Source organism: Trichechus manatus, unplaced genomic scaffold (assembly GCF_000243295.1).
Source record: "Trichechus manatus latirostris isolate Lorelei unplaced genomic scaffold, TriManLat1.0 scaffold00017, whole genome shotgun sequence".
Taxonomy (NCBI): domain Eukaryota; kingdom Metazoa; phylum Chordata; class Mammalia; order Sirenia; family Trichechidae; genus Trichechus; species Trichechus manatus.
In genome coordinates, this window is record NW_004443953.1 from 26,365,647 (window position 1) to 26,372,605 (window position 6,959).

Genomic DNA, 6,959 nt, shown 5'->3' on the forward strand with positions numbered 1-6,959 from the left:
AGGTTGAGAATTTAGAGGGTTAAAATGTTTTGGGGTTGTTAACCAATGTCATAAAACAGCATGTGTGTTACTGTTACATTAGAAACTATCTGTTCTGTAAGCCTTCACCTGAAGTACAATAAAATATTAAAAAAAAATATTGACAGTATTTTAATAATTCAGGGTGTACTAAATTAGGATCAGTAGAGGCAATGCAGGGAAGGATCACAGGACTTCCAGTAATTATTTCAAGAGGAGTAAGTTTATGAGATCCAAAAGGAGTACTTCTTCAATTTGTGACTAAAAGGGAGAACTTTAGTCCAGGTAACCCTAAGGATGCAGAAAGTTTAGCAAACTGAGTTTTCATTATGCTATTAGTTCCTTTTACAAGACCGGAGGATTGCGGATGGTAAGGACAATGTAATCTCTGGTATATGGGGAAAACTCAGCATAATTCTTGAATAACTTGTCCAGTAAAATGAGTTCCCTGGTCACTGCAAAGAATCTTGGGTGTTCCCCAAGTGGGTATTATGTTTTCAAGAAGCTTTTTTTTTTTTTTTTTGGCACAAAAGAGGTAATGTTGTTGTTGTTAGGTGCTGTCAAGTCGGTTCCAACTCATAGCCACCCTATGTACTACAGAACGAAACACCACCCGGTACTGTGCCATGCTCACAATTGTTGTTATGATTGAGCCCATTGTTGCAGCCACTGTGTCAATCCATCTCGTTGAGTGTCTTCCTCTTTTTTGCTGACTGTCTTCTTTACCAAGCATGATGTCCTTCTCCAGGGACTGATACCTCCTGACAACATGTCCAAAGTATGTAAGATGCAGTCTCTCCATCCTTGCCTCTAAGGAGCATTCTGGTTGTACTTCTTCCAAGACAGATCTGTTTGTTCTTTTGGCAGTCCATGGCCTATTCAATATTCTTCGCCAACACCACAATTCAAACGCACCAATTCTTCTTCTGTGTTCCTTATTCATTGTCCAGCTTTCACGTGCATATGATACAATTGAAAATACCATGGCTTGGGTCAGGCACACCTTAGTCTTCAAGGTGACATCTTTGCTTTTCAGCACTTTAAAGGGGTCTTTCGCAGCAGACTTGCCCAGCGCAATGAGTCTTTTGATTTCCTGACTGCTGCTTCCATGGGTGTTGATTGTGGATCCAAGTAAAACGAAATCCTTGACAAGTTCAATCAAGGCAATAGCCTGCACAAATGAAAGTTTTTACCCAGTGTGAAAATCTACAAATCATTACTAAGACATATTTGTAACCAGTCAAAGGTGGAAGCTGGATAAAGTCCAACTGCCATTTGAGCATAGGCCCAGAAGGCAAAAGATATTGTCCAGGGAATTCTTAAGATGTTGCCCAAGATTGTAACAAGGACAAATAGAACAGTGAGCAGTCATAGGCTCAGCTGCTTCAGAAAACTTTCTCCATGAGTGTTTCTTTAACTTCAATCATTTTCTCTCTCCCTAAATGAATATTCTCATGTAGAGTCCTCATCATAGGGACATACAAAATTTAACAAGAACAATTTTGGCATCAGGTCCTAACTGTAGCTTCGTGTCAGGGTCTTGATAACAATATGGCTTTTTCCATGCTTCAACTTCTTTAGACTGAGCCAATTGCTGATGTTTTAAAATTTGTTCTTTAGTGAGTGCAGATGTATTAGTGGTTTCACGTGAACAGGTCTCTGTAGATTCTTCCAAAAGCCCCTCTGTACCCTCTTTTGCTATTACAGGGGCAACAATAATTTTGGAAGCAGCCCCTTTTGCAGCTGCATCTGCCAAATTATTTCCTCTCATATCTTCAGTTTGGAGCACTCCCTTTGGCTGGTGTGTTTGTATTTTAATGATGGCAATTTCAGAAGGGAGTAGTAAGGCATCTAATAGGTCTGTAAGTAAAGCCCTGTTTTAACAATTTTACCAGAGGAAGTTAAAAACCTCTTTGTTTTCATAGCATTCCAAAATCATACATAATTTTATGTACATATTTTAAATCTGTAAAAATTGTTCTGAATGTCTCTTTAGCTAATTTACATGCTTGGGTAAGAGCAGTAAATTCAATTTGTTGAGCCAAAGTAATTTTGGAGAGTGACTGGCTTCAAGAACTTAGGTGGAAGTTGTAACAGCATAGCCAGTCTGATAGCGAGATCTATGAGTTGGTTTCAAATAAGGGCCATCTACAAATAATATCGTATTACAGTTTACAAAAAGAATTTCTTTTAAATCATTCTTTTAAATCAAGAGGACTCAGAAGCTGCTTAGTAAAGTCCAGACAGTTATGGGAAAGAGAGTCCTCTTTATCAGCTGAAGGGAGACTGGTAGCTGGGTTTTAAGTTGCTACTGTCTGTAACCTAGTATTAGCAGCTGCCAGAAGGAGCACTTCATAAAAAGTGAATCAGCTAGCAGATACATGTTGGATTAAAGTATATTTAAGCGATGCAGACAGAGCATGGGGTACATGTACATTTAAAAGGTTTCCCAAGACTGTATCTGTCATGTTTGCTGCTGACTTTGCTGTAGCGGCCACTGCCCTAAGATATGGGGAGTAGGCTCTGGCTAAGGGGTCCAGTTGTAGGCTATAGTAACCCACAGGTCTATTTTGTAGCCCATGTTTCTAGGTAAGACCAATTAACGTATTGCCAGAAATTTTATGAACAAAAAGTGAAAAGTCCAAACGATAGTTAGGAAATCCTAAAGCTGTGTTTTAATCAAAGCTTCTTTTAATTTAGTTACCATCTCTTGACTCTTCCAGGTAAGATAGAATGGATTAGGCTCAGAGGCTTTCAAATATTCATATCAAGTTTGTGTCATTAAGGAATAATTAGAAATTCAAGCTCAACAATAACTACAAAGACCTAGAAATCCCCTTAATTTTTTTCTTTGTCTTAGGCAAGGGATAAGTGGCAATAGCCTCTTTTCTCTTGGGGTCAATATAAATGACTTCTGCAGAGATTCAATGACCTAGATATTTGAAAGAAGGCTAAGCGAATTGCAAATTTTCCTTTGAAACTTCATGTCCACCAAGGGCTAAATGTTTTAATAACTTAATACTATCCTAACAGAGTAGATTTATTTGGAAATTGCAAAGGCTGCAAATCTGCATGTAAAATTTGAGGACAAAAATTGGGAACCTCTGTATAACCCTGGGGCATGACATTCTAAGTTAGTTGTTGATGTTCCTAAGTAAAAGTAAACATGTATCTACTTTTGGGGTCAACACAAATGTTGAAAAATGCACTACAAATATCTACAACAGTAAAGCACACAGCTCTGAAGAGACCATTAGAAAGTTGTAGGTGTGGATTGGAAACAACAGGGCACTTAGGAATAACAATGCGATTTATTGCACTTAGGTCTGACCAAATCTCCAACACCTTCTATGAGGTGTCTTAACTGGAAGGATAGGGGTGTTGCAAGGGCTAGTAATCCTTTAAACAAGTAATCCTTTAGAAAGAAATTCTTGAATAATAGGAATTATCCATTCTTTTGCTTCTCGTTTAAGTGGGTGTCGTGGGATCTTAGGCACGTGCTTAGATGTGTCCACTTGGATTTTAACAGGTTCAGCAGACAAAATTTTACCAATGTCTACATGGTTTATGGTGCACAAAGTTTTAGGGACTTGAGAGATAACTTCAGGGGAGAGACGATCTATTGAAACAGAACTTTGATGAGGCACTGTAAAGGCTTGCATATAGCAAATAACCTCTTCCTTTTGACTGTTGTCTGTTCCCTGATTTTTGCTTGTCAGGCAAGACTAATAATATTCCCCCTTTTCACTAAATTGTAGATGGCAGTTCCATTTAGATAAAATATCTCTTCCTAATAAATCAACAGGTGTTTCAGGAGCAGCAGGAAGGGATGAAAATCTTCCATGGAGCCAAGAGATTGGTACCAGTTGAGAATGAAATAGTGTTTGTACTTTATTTGTAACTCCCACTATATTGAAGTCATTTTACACAGGAGCAGGGTCTTTTTTAGGCAAGTGGGATTTATCGCAGCTAAGGTAAGTCCCAAATCAATTAAAAATTGGCAAGGTTCTCCATTAGCATACATAGTTGTTTCTCCTTGAGAGTTTAGAGCTACATAGGAAAAGTCCCTGTTTGGTCCCTGGAGCCCCTTCATTCTGAATCAGGGAAAGGAAGAACCACTGAGATGGAAACCTTCTGTTTATTCTTTAACTTAAAGCATTCGCTTTTCTAATGACCACGGTTTTTACAATAGTTGTCGAAATGAGGTTTTTTTTTTTTTTTTTTTTTCTTTTTCCGTTTTGATCTATTGGAGGATTTAAAACCATTTATCAGAGTAGGGTCATATAGCTGTTGTAATTAGAGGACCGTTAACTTATTTAACTTGTTAGTTTGGGCCGTTTGCTTTGTTTCTAAGGTCTAAGAAAGCTCATGAGCTAAAGTAGTTAATTCTTCAGTACACACTGCTTTCCAATCTAAAAGGTACTTCTTGACTGATGTTGAAATTTCAGGCTTGAGGCCACAAATAAACACTGCATTAAAAGTTCCTTTTGTTCCCTCAACTGATGGGTTCAACCCAGAATGTTCTGAGAACTTCTGAAATAATATGGATTGAAAATCATATACACTTTAATTTCTGTGTTGTGTACAAGAAAGAACTTTTGTCCAGTCGATTTGGGTGGGCCTTAAGGATTTTGTTGTGCAGCTCATTGGCTTAGCCTTTAGCTTCTTTGAGAAGGACATTGGCTGTTTGGTCTGTATTCAAAGCTAAAACATTTTGAGGTTTTTCTATTCAGCACATTCTAACCATAATTTTGCTTCCTTAGGGCCAACTAACATATGGATTGTTATAAATCAGCCAATCAGAGCATTAATAAGGACCTTGAATTCTTTAGTAAATCTATGAGGTTCCTCACATCATGAATAAGATCCTCTGTCTTTGAATCTTTAGTATATTATCTCAAAAAGAAGAGAAGCTCAGGTAGAGAATTTTTAGAAGGACAAAAAGGCAGAGGAGAATATAGAGGAGAGGTTGCTGGCATGGATGCAGAGCAAGCTGCAGCAAGGGGTATAAGTAGAGCAGAGCTCTGGCTTTCTAATTCTTTATTTTTCTTAGTTAATTTAGAATCTGCTTCCTGTAATTCTTTATTCTGTTCAGTCAATTTAGATACAGAATTCTGCAAAGAAGAATACTATACTCTGTTGGTGGTGCTTCTTGGCTTCAAATTGCTAGTCATAAAAAATGTCCCATTGCAATATTTTTTTTTTTAATCCGGGACTTCCTCAGTTCTAATTCACTGTGAAGACAATTCAGTCAAGCAAGTTTGAAAGTTCCATAATTTGGCCACTCGTTCAAACTGATTTTTTGTAAAATCATGCCAAGTAGACAAAAATAAGGAAGAGGAAGAATCGTAATGCTTACTTATATAATGAGCAGGAGTTTTCGGAGGAAACTCCATCTTGCTCTTTAAATTGACATTCTCCATATTTACCGAGGCAGTGTAAATTAGCTTTGGAAGCTTTTTAGACAAAAGGTCAGAGCTCTTAGCTTCTCAAAACCTGCTAAATTCCTTTAACGAAAGAGTGGCACAGAGTTTGGAAATGTGGCTTCTCATGGATCTGAGGTCCTTAAACAATGACCCTAAGGTACCTGGAACAAAGGAACTTATGTTCTGTTCAAAAGACAGAGAAACAAGAGAAAGACAAATTCTTCAATAAAAGTCAAAGTGCCTCTATGCAAAGTGAGTGGGCTCTGACCCCAGAGGTATTTACCTGCCGCAGCTCCTGGGATCCTGCAAAAGGTGTTCGGGCCCACGATTCCTTTCTGGTGCCAGAAGCTCCAATTTTCTTACTGTACCGGTTGCTGCAGAGGTAAAATCCCCTGAATCCCTTCGTGGCCACCAATAAATGTCCTAGTGGAGTCACTGGACCAACACTCTCATTTGATATTAAAAAGCAATAAAATCTATTGACGAAATGAACTGCGAGAGAGCATGCATTCAGTTTGGCTGTAACGGTATGCTCTCTGTCTTACAGGCAAAAGAAAGAGATATCTAACAAGTAGAGAGAGTACAGATAACAATTTCACATCAAAGCAATGGCAGGAATGGAGGTGACATTTATAAGAGTGGCAATTCACTGTGAAACTTTCTTTACTCTGTCCTCTAACACAAATCTCTCATTTTTGATACAATTTAACTAAGTTAAAATTTCTAAAATGAAAAGTATAAACAATTTCGACATGAAAGTTTAGTTATATGGAAGTTTAGTGATATATTTGTAGCTGGGCCGACTTAACTGTAATCTTTAGATATAGAATGACCATTAGTTAGGAAAGTATAAATAAACTCTGCTTATTTAACTGATGGAAACCCTGGTGGTGTAGTGGTTAAGTGCTACGGCTGCTAACCTAAAAGGCTGGCAGTTCAAATCCATCAGGTGCTGCTTGGAAACTCTATGGGGCAGTTCTACTCTGGTCGCTATGAGCCAGACTCAATGGCAATGGGTTTTTTGGTTATTTAACTGAGAGAAGAGATAATGCCTAGGCTCTGGCTGAGAAAAAATTTTTAAGGTAGTAAGGTACAAGTAAGTTGCATGAGGAAGTGGCCCAAATGCCCATGGTCTCCACTCCTGTCACATTACCTTCCATCTCCCAGTCTGCACCTATGGCCTTGTGGGGAGTTCCTTATGATCAGTTGACTGAGGAAGAGAAAACTCATGCCTGGTTTACAGATGGTTCTGTGCGATAGGCAGGCACCACTCAAAAGTGGACTGCGGCAGCACTACAGCCCCTTCTGGGACCTCCCTGAAGGACAGTGGTGAAGGGAAATCCTCTCAGTGGGCAGAACTTCAAGCAGTGCACCTGGTTGTTCACTTTGCTTGGAAGGAGAAATGGGCAGATGTGCGATTATATACTGATTCATAGGCTGTGGCCAATGGTTTGGCTGGATGGTTAGGGACTTGGAAGGAATATGATTGGAAAATTGGAGACAAGGATTTATGGG